Source organism: Puntigrus tetrazona, chromosome 13 (assembly GCF_018831695.1).
Source record: "Puntigrus tetrazona isolate hp1 chromosome 13, ASM1883169v1, whole genome shotgun sequence".
NCBI classification, from domain to species: domain Eukaryota; kingdom Metazoa; phylum Chordata; class Actinopteri; order Cypriniformes; family Cyprinidae; genus Puntigrus; species Puntigrus tetrazona.
In genome coordinates this window covers 7,917,021-7,938,328 of record NC_056711.1, presented here as the reverse complement: position 1 = coordinate 7,938,328, position 21,308 = coordinate 7,917,021, and the positions used below count along the sequence as shown (strand labels likewise).

The window sequence follows — 21,308 nt, the reverse complement described above, 5'->3', positions numbered from 1 at the left end:
TGAAAAGTGTGAACACGTAAATGTAACACATTATACCAAGATCGCAAATTCAAAATTGAAACCGAAATTGCCCAAAGCTCCGTCCACCAGTTATGTCAGTAATACCAATACAATTTTGTGGCAAGCCGGCAAGTTGTGTGGCATATTTTTACGCTTGCAGGCAATGCAAAGCCCAGAGAATCAGCCATAAAATCACTCCAGTGCACCGACACATTCGCTTTCGAAAAATCCCACAATCCACTGTAACAAGAGAGCATTAACTACTCACTATATGCTTTTACTGGAAATGCTATGTATTCTTTAGACTCTCACGACAACAGAAATGGAGGATGATTGCATATTTCATGATGGCACTTTATTCTTTTACTAGCTACGATGAAGCTACAATTGCACGCAACAAACAAATATCAGAATGATATAAGCCCTGATATACATGCTAAAGACGTTTTAATGCACAACCACGGAATCATGTCAGAGGAAATTGAGTCATCAGCGTGCTAATGTTTAGTGGCCTCCGCTAGCACCCAAAATCACATTCACCACATAAGGATTCACGTCATAAGGATCTAGACTGAAAAATGAGACACCGTAACTGTCTCTCCTCATTACAGTGACGGCAGAATCAATACGACCGTGTGAATGTTTTACACAAGGACTGTTATCAGCGCATAATAACTGCTGTCGACTCATCAGCAGATCAGCCCATCTCTTCAAGCTCATATCACCACATCTACTATAGCACATTTATATTCATTCATGCACTAGTCCAATTCACTTTCAGCCTGAAGTAAATTTGGTCTTAATTTCCATTTGCGAACCTGCTATTTCAGGAGTGTCGCTTGAGCATTTCCTGTCTGATTGTAAACCGTCTGCCATCTTTTCTTGCTCCAATTAGGCCAGCGAGAGTCATGCCGGATGAGGAATCCTATTACTTTAGAGACCAGAGGAGGAAGGAAACAGAACAGTGATTGAGTGTTTGGCATTCACAGCCAAACACATTGAGATGTTCCCGTGGAGGGAGATAATTCAAACTGTGACATTGAAGGAGGAAGCAGCAGAGATAGAGATAGAGAGATACAGGAATGGAGGCTGACTATGTACAGATCTGACATGCCGTTCAAATCATTTAAGATACTTGTCCCTCTCTCTCTGAGGCAGTCACTCAAATTGGGCTCCAAGGTTGAGATGGATTTCTTTTGTTCACCTTACGATAGGCAATATAGCCACTTTCGTTCCTACTCAGTCTTATATACATTTTGATACAAGATCACATAAACTCCATTTAGAGGTGATGTGTGAAACTGATCTCTTTCTCAAAATGCCAGCACATCAGGTCTGACAAAATTGGCAGAACGGATCAATATTTTAAGCACATACTAAGCAGAGATGGTCTGCCGCTGTCAACGAGCTTCAGCCAATTACAAAGTTCTGATAAAATTACCGTGTGTAATTTTAAGCCTTTCGGCAAGAGATTGTGACTACATAAAGTACATATGTTGTGGGAAGAAGAGCTGACAGATTGGACAGACCTTGCTTCTCGAGCACCAAATCAGCATATTAGAATGATTTCTGAAGAATCGTGACATAGAAGACTTGCTAAAAATTACATTATAAAATAGATAATAATAGGAACTGTAAATTGCAATAATATTTAAAAATTGCCTGGGTGAATATAAGAGACCTCTTTTTAATCATTAAAAGCCCTACACTTTGGGAAGAGTATGGTACATTTAAACAACTCCACCTAAGCGTAAATCAAGTCTCCTAATGACCACCGAGAGCATCTTGCCTGGAAGCAAGTGATTTCCTGGAGCTGAAGGTCAATGTCTACTCGGCAGTACTACATTAACATCACTCTGATGTTGTACACATAGCACAGAGGGACTCCCCTGCACGCAAAACATACTGATACATGGACCAACTCAATACTGTGAGGAGAAAAAAATAAAAAATAAAATAAAAAAAATCAATCACAATATATTGTTATATGATTGTAAATTGTGTTATATGATGCGAGACGCTGCTCTAGAAAACCTCACACACACACACACACACACACATTAAAGGCCATCTGTAGCAACAAGAAGAAAATAGGGAGAGAGTTGTGATTGGTTTCCACACCATTCCCATAATTCATGAGGCAAATGCTCCGATTGTGTCAGGGAACATTAATTGGCCATTGTGGTGCTGTGAGCCATAACTAGAACAGAGGCCAGGACACCACCGAGACTACACAATATCTATTGTTACATTATGTACAAGTGCAGAAGTGATGAAGATGTTGTTTCGATTGCCTTATGACCACAGAGAAAAGGGGGAGAGGAGGAGCTGGCAGTGATGAAGAGAGCTGCGGGGTTTTTTGGCGTTGCATTAACACTAATTAGAGTAGAATTGATTGAGAGGCGAACACCCTCTCTCATTATAGTACTGCCATTACTCTTAGAATGACAAGTGACAGTGTTTCAAATGAGACTGAGATAAGTCAATGCTGCTGCTGATAGCGGCATCGCTCAGAGACGGCACGCAGCGGCCTAACAGACAGAGACTTATTAACGACGGTTGCGGTACTTTGCAGACGCTTGGCTTGTGCTCAAAACCCGTCTCAAAAAGTCTACAGTCAGTACAAAGAGCTTGTGAGGCACGGATGGACGTCTGAATACGTTACATTATGTAACCTCCGATACTCACCAGCTCTTGTGTTTTTACTGTACTTACAGTAGCCTTACAGACATGAAATAAAAACTTCATTATTCAAAAACAATGTACTTGTTCCTATAATTTTGTTGTTTATAAAACAAAGCAAAGTAAATAATCTATTATAATGCCATTACTGCTAGTTTTGCTGTGACACTGCTATGATTTTTGAGGAAAGTCTGTTCTTTCAGTCTGTTAACAAATGGAACCTTGTTTTAAAACATTACCAAACATATTAAAATACATATGTAATCTCAAATGTATAATTATATATATATATATATTATATTATAAATTTTAACTATGTGTGTGGTGTAGTTTATATATTTTAGATATTAAAATATTACAAAATGTTAATATTAAACTGCAGGTTTAACATTCATTTTAGCTTTCTGTTTAGTTACCATGTTGGAAAAAATAATATACAATTTTTTACATTTATGATACAACTGAAGGTATATTGATTAAATTTCACTAATGACAGAAAACTCAAATTATGAATGCTTTTCTGAATCCAATTTGGCTTCCTAGGCAGCAAGGGAGGTGCCTTTGGTTCTAGTCAAGACAGCAGTGATCTATCCTGATCCTGAAGATCAACACTCCTGCCGAGTTTAGCTCCGGTCCTGCTGCAAGCACCTGTCTGTAATTTTCAAGTGAACCCAAAGACCTTGATTAGCTAGTTCAGGTGTGTTTGATTAGCGTTGGATCCAAAATCTGTGGGAAAGTAGACCTCCAGAAGCAAGTCTGAGCACTCCTGCGGCAACAAATCAGCATCCTGCCTCTTAAGTGGTACAAAGCTGATTGTTGTTGAACTGCTCTTCTTCATAAAGGCCAGTAATTGGAGCATCTCTGTTTCTCCAGCAGAGCTGCAGTGGAGAAGAGAAAGGTGTCTCATTAAGGGAGAGAGTGAGAGCGAAGCTTAAAGACAGATGAGGAGCCGTTAGTGCGAACACAAGAGAGCGAACCTGCAACGCGCACCTTCTGTCTTGATCAACCACCTAAAAATGCCAGGCACGCACACAGGCGTGTCCTGGTTTGGCCTGCGGTTAGCGGCTCTAACAGAGCGTCTTCCCCTCTCCATCTGCTTGGTTGTCTCAGTGGCACCTGGCAGCGGATTCAGAACTCGCCAATTCCCTGCTAGCGACACCATTCACATCTCAAACAATTAGCCTTGCACTTTTGGCTGCTATCAGACATACACACATGTACAGTATGCAGCTGAACACGTAGGGACATATTAGGCATGTGCAAACAACAGTTTCAAAACAGACTTACTTGGTGAATCCTAAATAACCGGACTGGTTTCAGGTTGCCAGTGCAATGGACGGAATATAACAAAGTACCCAATAGTGCTAGCAGTGGGACTTCACTTCTATTAATTTTTAATAATAATAATATAATAATAATAATAATAATAATAATAACACAATTATTAATAGTAGTAGTAAATATTAAAATGCATTTGCACTCCAACGCTCTGTGGCAAACAAGCATGAATCTACAACACAACATCTCCCGCCGCAACTCCCTTACTGTCCCTTATACATCCCTGCTTTGCTCTCTCAGCTGCAGCTTATCTCTCACCAGCCCCACAACACAATGAACGACTGTCATCGCCACTAAAACAACCTGCAGATCCTGATGACGATCATCAGCATGCAGGCACGAGAGCCAGAGAGAGAAAGAGATCAAATGAAGGAGAGATGTCAGGGTTTCAAAAACAATAACACCAAAGAAACGGATATCAAATCAGATCAGCAAGTTGGAGCTACAACAACACACTCTAAAGCACAGCACACACAAAACAGAAGGCCTGTAACGGTCTGCAACAAAAGCCACAGATGTGAAGTAACTCGCTATACGCCATTGTCAACATTTGAGTTCAGCTAAGACAAAAATGCTAATTTGCTTGATGCCTAGCAGTCCGGTCATCAGATGTGTGAACTGTGAATGTACTAGAGAATGGCTGGGCAGTAAGATATGACCTACGACAATTCTCCAAATATTCTCTAAACCACATTTTTCAGCTCTTTCCCCTTTTGTGCAAAGCAAAAATGACCACGCTGACATCAAGAAGATTAGCTGCCAATGAAATTGACAACACCCAAAAAGTAACAATGCTTTGCCTAAAACAAAAATCTATTAGAGGTGGTGCATGATAAAAGTAGCAGTGGAAGCTGGGGTCTCATGACACTGATTGGGAGAAAACTGAAAATGACAGACTCTCTGGGGGTGGATATGGTGAGACAGACAGTCAGACAAAGATGAATAGATAGACGGACAGACTGCTATATCGGCGCAGCATGTCTACCGCTAACAAGGACACACAGACCACATCACAAAGCGTGACCATCGCTACAAACAAAGGCACAGGCAATTCTTCTTGTTTGATGGTGACTGAGAAGTCTCTCTGCACTGGGATCATCACGTCTGGATGGGAATGCCATAGTCATTCTTTACAACGTTCAAGAATGCTTTATTGTATAAATGACTGCAACTGAATAATGATTTACGTTGTTCTGTTCTGTTCGCTGTTCTTGAAGGTCTGCATTATGCAGCCTGAATGCTATACAAAAAAAACGGCAGTATTTCCTGCACCACTTAATGCTGCTGCTGAATCTGCAGTTCCACTATGAAAGAAATAATGCCTTAGTTGTGTACTGGGAGTCTGAAACGATAACTGAATGCTATGGGAAATACATACATAGTAAAAAAAAAACAAAAAAACACAAAGACAATAGTAACACTTTAAATTTAAATTGTCCTTTGTTACACATATACATAATGTAGTAATGACAACTGCCCTTAACCAAATCCTAAGGCTATAGTAATTAAAGAAATAGACCACATGAAAATTTTAATTCTGTCATTAATTACTTACACAGTTTTGTTCCATGTTGGGTAAACTCTTTTTAACATGTAATGCAAAAAGTTTTCATAACTTATCTTTATGCGCTGGTTCTTATTAAAAGACTCAATGACTTACTAATCGGTTGTTTGTTTGGTCTAATTAGTCACTCATTGACAGAATCAGTCAGAGTAGTTCTTTACTAAGCCAGTGAAGTGGAAATCATTACTGTAGTCACAATATACTCAAAATGAACCAGGAAGTTAATGTTATTTTACTGCACAAACAAAAAAAGTTGCTTAAAATTATTAATGTAGTTTAGAATATAACACTAGTTAAAAAAAAAGAAAAAACAGTATTATATTTATTATTTTATGCTAATTTTCAGTCCCTTCAGGATTTTCTTTTTTGTGTGATTTTCGTGGTCACAATTACTGATTTTGTGGTGGTAATTTCCGTAACTGGCAAATTTGCGATACAGATTGTTCATCATAGCCAATGTTTGAATAATTTAGTCTTCTCAAATCATCACAAATTATAGATATGAAACAGTTAAAGCATAATCACAATGTTAGTTTAAATGTGATTCTAATTAAGAAAGGAAAGCAGAGGACACGGTTTCTGCCGTCTCGGTCTAAAACAGGAGCACCTCACATGAACTTAAACTCAGCGACTATTGTCTCAATACGATATCTATAAAAATGTTTCAATTACTACTTTAAAATTAAACAATTTTTTTTTGTTTTAATCCATCTCATGAAAGTGTACATAACACGATTTTCTGTTTCTATTTGGCGCAATATTTATTGACTTTGGCAAAAGACTAATAAATTAATAGTTAATAGCATGACCGTTTCAGTCGACATACGGGATACTGGCCTATCATTTACTGCTGAAATGTTTGTGGAGCAAACCTCAGGTCAGTCTGAGCACTCATGTTAAAGCCGTACACCTGCAGACATCACTGATAAGAGTCAGTTCATTCGGTTGTGTCCCGCAGCAGTCATCCTTAAAGCCATCTCCCGACACGGTAAGCTGCTTGCGTTTCCTCTGATTCCACGGGTCTGTTTGTCTGAGATGTTTGCTCCTGCTTAGAAGATAGTCGATCGTAGACTTCATTTATGAATGTTATTACACGGCTTGCAAAATAATTTACCTCCACTCTTGTGCAGTATATCAAGATATTGCTTAGCCTGGTTTATAACATGTCAGAAGGCAGGTGAGAAAAAAAATGCCGCCACTGTTTCTTGACACTTCTCACAGACACAGATGTCATCAAGTGCACAACATCTGAATCCTTGTAACGTAAAATAATAGGTGTGCTGCAGCGAATGGTCGGTGTATGACATAAGTACTTTCATGTCAAACACCGATCATTTGCTGCAGCGACGCTTCAAGTTCAACACACCTAATGCATTGCAACTTAAGAGATAATTCAGATAGATTATTATAATTGTGTGTTATATCAGGTCTTTTATATTAATTTTTTATGGTTAAATGACAAATGACGCAGGATCACAAAAAGTGAGATTTTGTTTGTTTTGCATTGTATTCAGTGATCGTAGAATCATGAAAAACTGAAGGGTCTGAATTATAATAAAGAGAGGGCTTTTTAAGTGTTCATGCAACAGTCCATGATTGCATTAATCATCAAGTGGAACCTGCACCAGATTCGTCAAATCCCTTAAAAAAAATCTTCTCAATCCCGTGGGTCAGTTTTCTTTCCATCTGCGTTTGGGATAGTGTGAGTGAACATTACTTTCTGTTTGCATGTGTGCACCAGACTGACTATGTGAACTGTTTATGACAACATCTTCTACCAAACTATAACGCTTGAGGAATAAAAGGCATGAGAAACATCTGGCAGCTTGCAGACGTCCCTCTCTAGTTGCAAGCCTGAAGCTATTATCACTGCTGTGTTTACACCCTTCAACAAAGCCCTGGATAAGACAGCCAACTGCAGGAAACATCTCAGATAGCGTTCCTCCATCTATCTTTTCCTCTAATCTGTCCCTTCTCCATTCTTTCTGCTCCCCAGAGAAGCGCTGACACTTCCCGCTCCCTCATCTCCCATTTTCACTCCCTCTGAGCGTCTCTTCTCCCCATTACCTTCTTTTTCTCTCGGTCCTCACATGCATTCTGCTTCTCTCGTTCTCCGGCTGCTTCATTACTCCACACGTCCTTCTGGTGGAAACAGATCCTGAACATTCCTGTACGCGATTAAACTGCAGGCACTCATTACGAACGGCTCTCGGCTTTCCAGCACAGGCGAGCGATCACTCAACCTCACATATCCGCTCTGTTTCGCTCTTGCTCACTACATGCTCCATATGCTGCTCACACAAAGTAAAGAAGGAGTGAGGGAAAGTCAATGAGGAAGCGCAGCGAGCGGCCGTATCGTTCCTGCTAAACTTTAGACTGATCTGAAGTCAGAACAGCCATCTGTTAGGATCCCTGCACAACGAAAACACAACGTCGAGCTGTTCTGCCATCACATCTATGTATAATGTCAATGGCAGGCATCTGCTGTAAGACGTGTTGTTCTGTTTGATAAATCCCAATCTACTCCAAAAGCAAAAAAATAAATAAAGAAATAAAGAAAAATAAAAAAACATCAGTCTACCGAGCGTAAACACCAAAAACTGTAGTCTAGACTGACGCACTGCTGAAATTCCCTCTGAGCTTGATGTGGAGGAGAGGGAGTGCACTGGTGTTTGGTTACCCCCGCTGAGAGCAGCTGCTGGAGTGACAAGGTAAGGTAAAGCTGTGCTGTTGGTGTAAAGTTGCAATTGTAAAGCTAGTAGAAATATGGAGTAGTGCTGGTGTTAAGTTAAGCCAATGGAAAAAACACAGCTTCAAATTGCGATGGCTTTGGATTCACATTTTAGGATCAGATCAGGTTACTCCGTTTGAGGAAGGAAAAGTCAAATGACGGTTGGCCTGTCTATAAATGACTCAGCAGTTCACATTGTCACTGTTTGTCTTGCTGGGGTCCAAGTCAAACTGCAAGGGCTTCCACTTTATTTGGCTTTTATTAACACTTAAATGTATAAAGATGCTTCAGTTGTTGTGCACACTACATTCAAGTACACAACTGTTCAAACGCAAACCAAGGCCTGCTTTTATTTGAAATACAGTTAAAGAAAAACATGTTTCTTATTTTAATATGTAATTTACTCCTGTGATGTTAAAGCTAGTTTTTCAGTTGTTTTTCAAAAAAAAAAAAAAAATGGACCAACATCAGCAGATGACATTGAACACCCAAAATCATCACAGACTGTGGAAACTTAACACTGGACATCAAGCAACTTGGGCTATGAGCTTCTCCATTCTTCAACAGTCCAGTTAGCTCAGGTAAGACACATCTGACGCAGCCTGTGGTTCAGGAGTGGCTTAACAAGAGGAATACGACAACTGTAGCCAAATTCCTTGACACGTCTGTGTGTGGTGGCTCTTAATGCCTTGACCCCAGCCTCAGCCCATTCCTTGAAATGATTTTGCTTGACAATCCTCATAAGGCTGCCATTCTCTTGGTTGATTGAGCATCTTTTTCTTCCATTCAACTTTGTTAACATACTTGGATACAGCACTTTGTGAACAGCCAACTTCTTTGGCAATGAATATTTGCTGCTTAGCCTCCTTGTGAAGGGTGTCAATGATTGCCTTCTGGACAACTGTCAGATCAGCAGTCTTCCCCATGATTCTGTAGCCCATTGAACCAAACAGAGATCATTTTGAAGGCTTTAATGATAGATGTGAGCCAAATTTATCACAATTACAAGAACCAAAGGATTTAAAGACTCTGGATTTAGACATTGCAAATAAAAAAAAAAAAAAAATTTTGTTTTGAAAAAAAAGAAAAGAAATTACTTGAAATACACCGTTTTGATTAAAAAACCCAAAACTCATTCTGTGAAAATACTAGCAGAGCAAGTAACTATAGTTGGGGAAAAAAAACTTCATTGCTCTTAAATCTCTGAATAATGGCTTTGCAGTCTCACTTGCAATTTATTCTATTCACATCACAAAGTTGCAGAAAGACATTTGAGACATGAGTACATTTTCATTTATTGAACAGCTCCTTCGTTTGAAAGAAAAAGTTCAGCAAAAAATAAAACCATAGTTGCTTATCACTTGTTTGAAAGGTGTAGCAAAGAGCAGCTGGTGCACTGATGAAGTCTTGTAACATCATGTTGTGAATGTAAAGCTGATGCAGTGATGGAGTGTCTGGATGAAGTTTGTTGGATGTTTTCTTTCTCAGATTTGCCCTGTTCGCAGTCTCACTCAAATACCTGGAAACATGCCATATCAGCTTTTCAGCAGCATGCAATCAACGACACGGAGCGTTCCTCGCTTACACGCACACATACGATCAACCCCCTGGATTTCCTACCTTTAACGTACAGGCACTGCCGAAGACAAACGCAAATTGAAAAGCGAGTTCAAAATGTCGTCTTTCCTCAGGTCTACGGCATACAACAAATACCATTTTGCACACAAACAGGCTCCAGAAAACGTGCATGCACGTACACACACAAACTGACTAAGACAGATTCAGCTCACACCCAATGTCTGGGCCTCGCCAGCAGCCTCTTCCTGTCTCTGTGGTGATAGCTGAGGGAGAGCAGGGCAGTGGGCGACACTGACAAATGTCCAGCCTCAGCTCCACAGAGTGAGAAAGAAGGAGAGCGAGCGAGAGAGAAATGACAGTTTCTTCTGTGACAAGGCCATCTGCACTGCAGCAACCCTAGAGGCCTCGGTTCAGATGACTTCCTTTTCTTCCCCCTCATTCTTTCTTCATCGCTGCTCTTAATTCTCAAGCAAGCCAAGTACAAATTACCCCCTTGTGCGCAGTCACCAGTAATGACAGCAGCAGTGAAAGCGATATGAATTCACCCTGGTGATGCAGTCTCAGTTCAGGTCAGCCGGCCAGCTGTCCGTCAGGCAATAGCCATCATGATGGGTTACCGTTAGCCTGGTGCCGGAGAAGTCTTTGCGGCCAGACCTGTAGGGCTCCATTAGTGCAAAGCTAATGAGATAGAACCTCAGCGGATGGGGGCGCACACTCATTATGTCAGGATCACGGGCATGTGAGGGGTGTATGCGAGCGTGTGACTTATGGCAAAGAGATGTGATGGAATTTCTTGAAAGCTAAAGCTTCAGGGCTCCATTTCCATCAGAAAAATACCCGAGTATAGATTGAATGTTCAATGCGTTTCTTAAACATCTGCAGGAAGTGTTGCCCAAAGCATCCTACTTGCATAGAATACAGGAAAACAATGCAAAGGCTGGGATAAATCTTGGAGTACAGTGTAATCTAGATGCTAAAATGTTGCGAGTGGTGCTTGCACATGTAAAGCTTCCTGCCATGATGCCAAAGCGGTTCTGGGTGGTTGCCAGGGTGTTGCTACTAGAGTTGGCTAAAATTCAGAACTTAAAAACTGGCTCCTGACCAATTTGTGAGTTACAATATGAACTGAATTGGCAATTTATTGCAATTGGCCCATTTGCTAAATTGCAATTTGTATTGGAATGACAAGGAGGAAGCTAATGAAATCGTGCAAAAAAATTAAACAAGTTAAAAAAAAGTTATAAAACAGACAAATATAATACACTCTCCCTCGGTTTCACAGACCTAAACTAAAATGCAAGTATGAGGTGATTCAACAGATATAAACTTGCACTGATTGATTGCAAAATAAATCGGTGACTTTGTTTCGTCTCAAGATACACCTTAATAATGTTTTTTTCTAAGCATGTTTCTAAAACCGTTTCCTCCCTACCAGTTACTTGACTTCATTTTGTTTATAAATGGTGTAAACTATTACAGCATTCTAGTCTCTAAAATAATAATAATAATAATAATAATAATAATAATAATAATAAACTACACCACAATGACATTTATAGGTAATTAATACTGCTTCTACATATATAATTATCATATGAATTTAATTTAACTTAATCAAGCTGATGTATGAGTATACTGTGCTACTGACCTAACAAACTCAGAGGCCCTGAATGAAAGTGACTTGATTAATATAACCTGTCACTTGTGTGAACCCAGTCTGACCTAACCCAGCTTTCCTGCTCTCCAAAATCCACAATAACACAGCCAGCCATAACACAGCCTGAAAGGCTGATCAACGAAATGGACACCACCTGCTTAAATACAACTGGAACGAGAAGCCAAACACTAGAGTAGTCCCTTCTTTCCATGGCTGAATGCAGGCAGGCGTTCAACTTGTCAGAACTACACAGTGCCTTGACCTGCACTTAAACAAAATAAACAGAGCCAACCTGCTCCATTAGGGCACAGCTGAGTGATGTCAGCTCTGCCACAGCCCCGGTGACGCAACACGGCAAGCTAATAACCACACCGAACAGAAAAGGCAGAGCTGCTCCGGCCATAAGGGACCATGACAGACCACTCTTTAGCTTGGCTTTTACTTTGGAAGCCATACAGAAAAACCATTACCAAAGAAGCCATTTAACAACATCAATTAATCAATCATAGCAGGCAGGAAATGAATTTGGCGAGCGTCTCATCAAGGAAAGCAAGTTTTGATGCAGAAAGTCTCATTTTAGAATGGTGGTGGGATGAAGATAAAAACAAAAGAGTGAGGGGGAAAAGGTCTCATTTGGATTGTATCCCAGCCTATAAAAATCTCACTTCATTAGTAAATTGGGCAGAGAAACTAGAAAGGACTTTAAGTAAACTTTGAAACCAAAGCACGAACGATGGCAGAATATGAAATGATAAAGAACCCAAACAGCTGTCTTCTACAAGATGCACTGATTAGCGTATTTATATATTTCGAAAGAAATCTTGGATGAGAGATTGCCAGGTCAATGCGGGACTGATTGTGTGCTTGCAGTTTATCTCGACTGATTAGTAACAGGGCCGTATGTTGCTTTAAGACGACAAGAGACCAATACTGATGACAGGAAGTGCCCATCAATAATCAGACACTGCATCTCAGGTTCAGTTTCACTCCATCTGTCTCAAACCAGCCTTCAGTTTAGCTTCTTTCCCCCTCATTCACCCCATTACCTTGTGTGTATCCTCAGGTGGCTCATATGTGCGAAGCGACAGTCTGTGCCTGCATCCCCCCAGGACACGTTAGGGAAAGGAACAGTACAGCGGCTTTCTTAACGGCAAAGCCCTTATCAATCGGATCAATGGAGGTGATCAGCATTATGAGCTCTGATCAGGACGAGTGGGGAACTGGCTAATCCAGTTAAGCCATTAGCAAGCTGGGACAGATGAGCCCGTTGGGCATCAAGCCCATCTATGAGATCTGCTTATTAGCACACTGCCATATGGAGACAAAAGAAGTACACAGTCACGAATGTAGAAACAAGACATGAGGAAAATCTGCATTCGCTGGCAGCTGATCCAGTGCGACAGAGTCAGAGGCGCGTGAGCTAACGTGACCGGCGGGATTCTGGTTGAGATGCGCAGCAAAGGGCTGCAGGCTACAAGGAGAGGGGAGGGGTGAGACCCTGCCCTGGGCAAACACAAAGACGGAACGGCCCCGTGCTGGAGGTCACCCTTCAGCCTCTGATTGAGCATGTGGATCAAACTACATTAAATGCACTACAGCTTGTGTTACAGAAATCCATTTGCAGTTCCACAATTACCAGCCGCAGCCTTCAACCTGTGCTCACACTCGCTGCCCATCTCGGAGGCCATTTAAAACACAAGATCTGTCCCATGCTTGGCGGGCGAGTGAGTGACTGAGCGAGGGACCGGTAGAGGAAACTTACAGGTCTGCTGGCTGAGTAAATCGCATTAATCATCAGTCCTGATGTTGTTTTTCCTGCTGCTTCATTTCATTTGTTTCATATTTAGATGCTCCTCACAGATGAATCTCTGCAGGCGCTCACGTAGGCTGCCGATGGCAGAGGGGGCATTAAACAGCTCTGCCCGAACCTACCATAAATTACACAGCCACATTAGCAGCTACTGCACAAAGGAGAGAGAGAGAGAGAGAGAGAGAGAGAGAGAGAGAGCGAGAGAGCGAGAGAGAGCACCTGGAAACCAAAACTAATAAACTAAAAACATACAATACAGCCTTCTTTACAAATGTGTCTTTTTCAATCACATCCTCTCTTGGATAGAAACAGATTGGCAGACGGAGACGTCAGACATCCTGAGCAGGGTAAGAGAGGTGTCAGATGTAGTTGGAAGACGACGAGAAGAGAAAGCATGGGAGGAAAGGTGAAGAAAGAGAAATTTGGTCATCACAACACTGTTTCAACATATGAGCGGAAGGGATTTAAACAATCTCTGCATGAATGCTGTGCCTCTATTACACTGCAGAAACTTCAAACTCTGACTACAGAGACAAGACATTGCCTGAACAGATGAAACCAACTCAAAGCAGAAAAAAAATGAAGTAGTAATATTTTCCATTCAGCCTGGGAGCAATTGTAGATGGAGGGAAGAGTTTATGCTGCTACTGCATGAAGATATCAAAGGGACCAGAGTTTATGCTGCTATAGCATGAACGTATCAAAGGATCCCATGGAACACCTTTGATATAGATGGTTGCTCCCCCCATTATGATTACTCCTCCCACTTCTGTAGCTCACTGTGTGTCTTATTACTGTGTGTCTGTGTGTTTTATTAGAGCTTTTCTATCTCTATTTTCAAAGCAGTCAAAATTAACAGCTTTAGAATGACAAAACCTGTTCTCGCTCCATTTCTGAAGGAAACAATGCCCCTAATAGTCACAACATGTTATTTTCTTTATGATACATATATATTAAAACAAAAAACATGTTAACTGATCATTTTCATGTTAGCATAAATTAAATCAAGATAGGTTAAAATGATAGTCAAAAGCATGAAAAAATGAAAAAAGTAAATGTATGCGTCACAACATTATAGTGTACAGTGTTAAATGTAATATTTATTATGAGACAAGTTAGTATTGAACTAAGGAAGCAAAATGGTGGCAATAGTAAAAAAAAAAAAAAAGTTAAAACAGGGAAAATAAGCAAGCATTTTTTTCCCATATATTTTTCAGTGAAATGGTAGTATATTCAAATCATTCTACTTTTGTTTAGCAAGGATGCATTAAAACAAAGGTGACAGTCTTTTCACTGCTAGAGTCAGGAAGAAAAAAACAATATCTATGAAATTTAAGCAACATAATACCCAATATAGTTCTGATATGTCATTCTTCCCTAGCTTATACACAATTTATACTAGTCTACAAAACATCAAGCATTTATGCATAATCCTTTTTATTTAAAGGTTAAGGTCATTAGAAGCAAATCTGGCTGATCTGATAATGCAAGCACATGAAATCACAAGGTTATATATCTATGGCTTACCTTATTGAAGAGAGTTTATCAGCAGAGCCAAAGACCTGCACAGAAAAAAAAGAGAGAGCGAGAAGAATGATTACTGATGCAGCTCGAAGCTCCACAAATTGAACCCTGCTGATCAGGTCTACATCTACCCACCCTGCCTTCGTCCTGTATTCCCCAGACAAAATGAAGGGAAACAGATACTAAGTGACCTCTTAATCACAAACAAACCCCTAAATTTGAGCATACGTCTTTCATAGATCAGGGCTTAGGACAGCTGTACCACTTCAAATAAATGATGAAAAGATCATCTACTTCATGAATACGAAGTCATCATCAAATGCATCTTCCCCACGAAGAAGCAGAAATATGAAACTCAGTCTTGGGTAACACCAACACATAATTTTGGATCCTAGAGCATGCAGCTTTATTCTCAGGAAAGCAGCAGTGCTCTATTGTTTGATCCTGTGATGTCGTCCTAGTGGAGGGAATTCTGGGGAAAGAACTTGAGGGATCATGGGGCTGCCGGTCCTTGGCATTTAACCCCCCGAGCCTCAGTATTTTGGACCTTTGCATCCCAACCCTGCATGTCAAACGTCAATCCTCACGGATGAGCCGACCAGCTGCTCGACACTGTACATAAATAATGCAATGCTATTGGCTTCAGCTATGAATCATTCATATATGTTATGCACCTATTTATGCATGCACACAGGATTGAGGATCCTTTTTCCATGTACCTCTGTTCTTACACATGTAAAAAAAATAAATTAATAAAGCACTAAAACAGAAGTCCATGGTCATATTTACAGATGAACTCTCAATAAAGAAACACTTCTCATAGGAATCAATGAAATAAATCTTCAGACTTTAGACACTGTCGATCTTGTGTGTGCCTCCCGCTGCCTGTGTGATCTATCTGCCAATTAACACACTGGCAGCAACACTAACAACTCAGCTTGAGGGATTCCACTGCGGATGGTGTTTCTAATCCTATTGTAAACCAGAGTTTCCCACTTGGGGATATTGCAAGAATGGAAGAGAGAGAGAAAAAAAAAAGACTATGCGAGACAGAGAGAGCAAGCAAGAGTGATAGTAAGCAGCCTGCCAGCAGGTGAGGATTAGTAGTCTATCATAATGGGATTTTACCTGTGCAGTATGTGGCAAATCAGCCCAGCAGAAAAGAGTTACACAAGACTGAGTCCAGCATTACTACACTGATTCTCCAGAGCTCCTCTCTCACAGCTCCATGCACCTGATCATTCTCAGGAGATACAGACGCATGTTCTAAAGAAATGCAATGAAAATGAGAAAAAAAAAGTTGAAACTCGACAAGATTTGATTACAGAAACTTTGGCAGAGAAAAACAAGCAGGCGTGAGAATTAAGGTTTAATCGAAATAAGTTTCAGCTGATAGCTTGGCAGAAAGAGTTTGCATTTACAGTTGAATAGAATGCATTCTAAACCATAGATGCACACAAGAAATAAGCTGCATATAAGTCTCACTGAAAAATACAAGCAGCATACTGCAGACAAAATGCTTTCACAAATGAATTGTGATATTGATAACGATTTAATAATTTTAAATGATTTAATGTCAATAGTATATTTTAATATATTAACTGTGCTGTCCTTGATTTCTATAGAACTTTACATTCGAAAACAGAGCAATCAAACAAGGCATTTCTACTTTAATTTAACTAATGTTCAAAGTTTGGTATCATCCCTAGTTTAAAGGAGACCGATCCAAAAACAAAATTCTGCCATTAATTACTCCCAAGTTATTCCAAACCCATACAGTTATAAACAAAAAAAAAACTATACACAAGACGCAGTGCTCTAATACTAAACTGATGCCCAGTTCTATTTATGAAATATGGACACAAAGGACAAATGATTTGCAGTAGTCGTTTTTATCATGGCCAGAGTAGACAGACTCTAGCTGTTGCGGCATGATATGATGCAAGCAACAACAGTCTTGTCTGGTGCAGACACTGTAAGACTTTTGTTCATCTGTAAAACATGTTCATCTGTTCACAGATGCTAAACAGTAGGGCTGCAACTGATGATTACTTTGATGATAGATTAGTTGGCCGATTATTGTTTCGATTAATCAGATTAATTCAGAAAAAGAAAAAAAAAAAGATTGACAAAAAAAAACAAAACAAAAAAAAAACAAACAGAAAATACTGAAATACCCATAGAAATTGAAATGGGACATTAAGCACTGTTTTTAAAGCATACAATGCTTAATTCATGCAGTGTATTTCTATGGGAGGACAGAAATCTCTCTTAATTTTGTGTTTCAAAAGCCCAATTCGGATGAGATTTGTATTCTTATCTTTGTGCTTTTAAAGTACCAATTCAAAAGGAACTAACAACCCTGTGTTTGGAGGGTCAGTTTTGTACCTCTGGCTGTTGCAGAGATCACATGCTCAATAGTCATTTGTATTGATTATCATTAGAACAACCACAGTTAAAAGCTATGGCTAGTATAGCAAAACCATGCTTAATTTGTGGGAACTTTAGTTTAACTGGTATTTACCTATTTTTTATTATTTGCAGTAAAACTTGTAATTTGTAAAGATACATTCATAATCAAAACATTTTGTAATTGAGTGCAGAAATAAAGGTGAATAAACTTATCAAACACTGGTATTACCAATAAGTAGGGGCATATGAAATCTGGCTCTTGATTTTATTTAATTAATTTTGTATTTTTTATTAATTTCTTTGCAGAGAGGCAAACATATCAAAAATGTAAGTGGTAAGAGCGTCTATTGTAGTTCACACTGGCCAAAACACTCAAGAAAACAGGCTGTAAAAAAGAAAATATAGTCTGCAATCACAGACATTCACGTTTGGACGGGATCACAGAGTTTGCTGAAAAACTGTAATTTGCTGTTGTGTAAGAAAACACAGACTTGGCAGATTCAGTATTATGGACAGTATTAAAATTGCTAAGTATGTCTGTGAAACTAATTTCTCTAATGACCCCCTGGAAAACGAAATCCATCCGAAAAGGGCTAAAGATAAACAAATGAGTTTAAAACTAAATGAAGGTAAAGGACCATTTGCTTTTAGGGGGTAAGCTAACCCTAAAAAAAAAAAATAAATAAATAAAATAAAGACCCGTTATGTTTTACTTCATCCCATCAGTTGCGCTCTAAGAACATGTCCTGCGAGTATACTTTCAATTCCTCTCCAAACAGAGTACAGAGCGCTGCAAGTGGCCCAGATTGAATTCTCCATGTACAATTGCTATCCTGACTCAAATTAAATGCGAGATACCGCCCAATATTTCCCTGTGCCAATTATAAATTGGCTGCTGTTTTCAGAGTGCTTGTAACTAACTCATCTCACACATTGATGGCAACTCTAGCACAGCTGTACCCTTTAATCCCCGACAGCGGCATTTTTATCCATTCAAGTCACCATTCAAGAGTGCTGAAGGGACAAGTTAACCAAGGCCACGGGAGGGAAAACATTCCACAACGAAAAAAAAAAAAAAAAAAAAAAAAGAGAGAGGGAATCTCTTATTAAGCTAGTACATTCACTTCTAATCAGAGCGGCTGAAGTTCATGAGGTGACATTTGCGAGCTGACAAGCACAGGGCCCGTCATGCTAATGCTACAGAGTAATTAATCTGGCCCCGATGGAACCCAAACCACTAAAGGTCACTCACAGACATGCTTTCTCTCTTTGTATCTCTCTCACACACAAGTATCCCCAACTGCGTAGCTACAATCCACGTCCAAGACCAAACACAAAGAGGAGGAAGTGCATCAAAACAGCTAATTCATCCTCTGGTACATAGTGTTCTGCACCTCTGTTTGCTTGTATCTGTATGTGTGCGTGCATTTTCTACCACCCCTGTTGTTGTCGTTCTTCTGCTGACAGGCGAGATATGAGCATTACCTTGACCTGTGAATCACACTTGGAGGGGAAGTGCTGGTTTTTCCTGAGTTAATGCAAATAGAATCAGCGCTGGAATATTCTTCTCTGCTGTGGGATCTATTCAACCGGCACAGACCACTGATCCTTCACTGCTTATAAAACTCACACGAGCAGCATGCGTGTGCATCTCATCTAAAAGGAACAATCCTTTCATTACAACCCATCCCTGGGTTTGTGTATGAAGTGAGTTAAAAGTAAAAATGTTAAACAAAAATGGAAATTCTATCATTTACACACTCTCATGTCGTTTCCACTGACTATCTATTGAAAAAAAAAAAAATTCAAGATCATGCAGGGTTGGAATGAAAATTGTCATCCCTGTGAATTACCACTTGAAGGAACAGAAGAAGATGCCGCTTGGAGACAGGCTGGTGGTTTGTTAATGAAGACGTTGCTTTTTATACGCAAGGTCAAATGTACCTGCATGTCTCTGTGCATTACTTCCCAGTTCTCCTTTGCATATCGAGTCCCAGCAGGAGAAGACAGTTAATAAGATGGATCTCCCACAAATGATGAGTGGGCCAGCTGAGATCAGATATCTATAAGCGAAAGTGGTTACTCCAAGTGGGACCCGCTGCTTTTTGCGTATGAGAATCTATGCATACATTTAATACGAGATTTTTCAACCAGTACCGTTCAAGAGTTTTGTGCTTGCACAATCCTGTATGTGTGATAAACAAATGGGAATGAAGCATGTTTAGACATGTCTGAATTTGCAAAAAAGAGAAATAAATTCTCTTGACAGCAAATGAGCCCCTTAGTGCAAGTATGCAACAGCGCTGACTGATGAATAGGAACATTTGGGCATAAGATGGATCTCAGGCCTGTGTATCTGATAAAAGGCAAAAGTCTCTGCGGCCCTACACTAATAACAAGAGTGAGATCTTCATGACTGATTGCTGTGACCCGCAGGCTTCACAGAATTGTGTCAGGACTGTACAAACATCCTATGCAGATCCAACAAAGATTAAAAGGCAAATGTGGGACAAGGGCTTTGATACGGGACACTGGCATATCTACCTTAAAGCAGAAAAGATCTAGCGAGATGCCAAACCACCGATGGATCTATGGCATTCCCTTAAGAGCCATGCCTTTTTAATGAATGTGGATCTCAAAAAGCGGGGCTATTATTAAGCAGGTTTATCCGGGCATGCTTTTTAAAACATGCATTGGTCTATGTATAATTCACTGCTATTAAGAAACATTTAATGTCAGTGAATGCAAAGCTCGCAGAGTTAAAAGCCTGCTTTGCTAGGTGTATGTACGAGAGAAACCTCAAAGTGGCACATACTCGCATATGAAATAAACAATCTTAACATTGAAATAAAAAAATGTAAAAAACGCCTAAAAAGCATAACGTGTCATACAACCACCCCCTGCTTGCAAAGAAACACTATTCGCGTTCCTTCCGCAGAACAGTGGAAGGGAAATAAATATGAAACGCCACTTGGAAAGTGCACCGCAGGAGAAGTGCATACTCTTGCACTTTCTGACAAGAGGAAGACAGCGAGTGGGGGGAAGATTTATGGCGTGCACAACATCAGGAGTTGATAATTCTATTAGAGGTAGCACCCAGGATTAATACACATCCTCTCTGGGTCCTCCATGCGAGCAAAACAAAAGGGTAAAACAGTTAGTTCCTCCCAATAGATCGATAGAAAAGAGGCGGGAAGCTGACAAAACTACAACTCTAATCTCTAAAAGCCTACATCAAACTACTAAAAGGGTGACCTGAAGGAAAAAATAGCCATGATAAATGGTGGAAAAAGACTAAATAAGGAAAGAAAAGGAGGTATAACAACAAATATATTCTGTTAACTGACATCTTCGACTTTAAAAATGATGCAATGCATCTTGAGGCACCAGGTTTGAATATGAACAGGCATGAAAGAGACTGGAGAATTACAGTGGACCTAAATATGGATTTATACCTCTCACATGACGATCATATGGAACTTTTTTTTGGAGCTTGAGAGTCTCTGGTTTTAGCCTTTTGTGCAAAATCTCTGTGTTTTACAGAAGAAAGAAAACTGTACAGATTTCAGAGAATAAGGGTGAGCAAATAATGACGGTGTTCATTTCTGGGTGAACTATTCCTTTAAATCACAAACAAATGGCTGTCAGAGAAGCAGCAGTGATTTATAATACAGATGTCTCAATCAAAGCACAGATTTGTCTGCTCTTTTGGAGCAGTATCTCTCCTGATACAGATATCTGAAAACATTTCAAGGTATCATAGACAGGCTTGTGGCACAAAGGCTGTTTTAAAAGGCATGTAACAATTATAATTTTTTCCTCAAGATACATTGTTTTGGCTAAAACCTAAGGCAACGTCACATAAATCTTTTGGGAGAGGGCACTGCAACAAGCTCTGTAAAAAAATAACTGATGATGACAGATATAATTTATTCAAACCAAAAACTACTTAGAAAAAGTTGGTCCCACTTTATATTAGGTGGCCTTAACTACTGTACTTACATTTAAATTA

At 39.8% G+C, this 21,308-nt stretch overlaps 1 protein-coding gene across 5 annotated transcripts in view; it reads right to left on the bottom strand.

Annotated features, from left to right (window-relative positions):
* The window catches only part of ndst2a (N-deacetylase/N-sulfotransferase (heparan glucosaminyl) 2a), a 93,671-nt gene that overhangs the window by 42,482 nt on the left and 29,881 nt on the right, over nt 1–21,308 (bottom strand). For all 5 annotated transcript variants that reach the window (XM_043255309.1, XM_043255308.1, XM_043255307.1 and 2 more), the window contains one exon: nt 14,888–14,922. The gene's annotated coding sequence lies outside the window, so the exon portion shown is untranslated. The remainder of the gene's footprint in view (nt 1–14,887; nt 14,923–21,308) is intronic.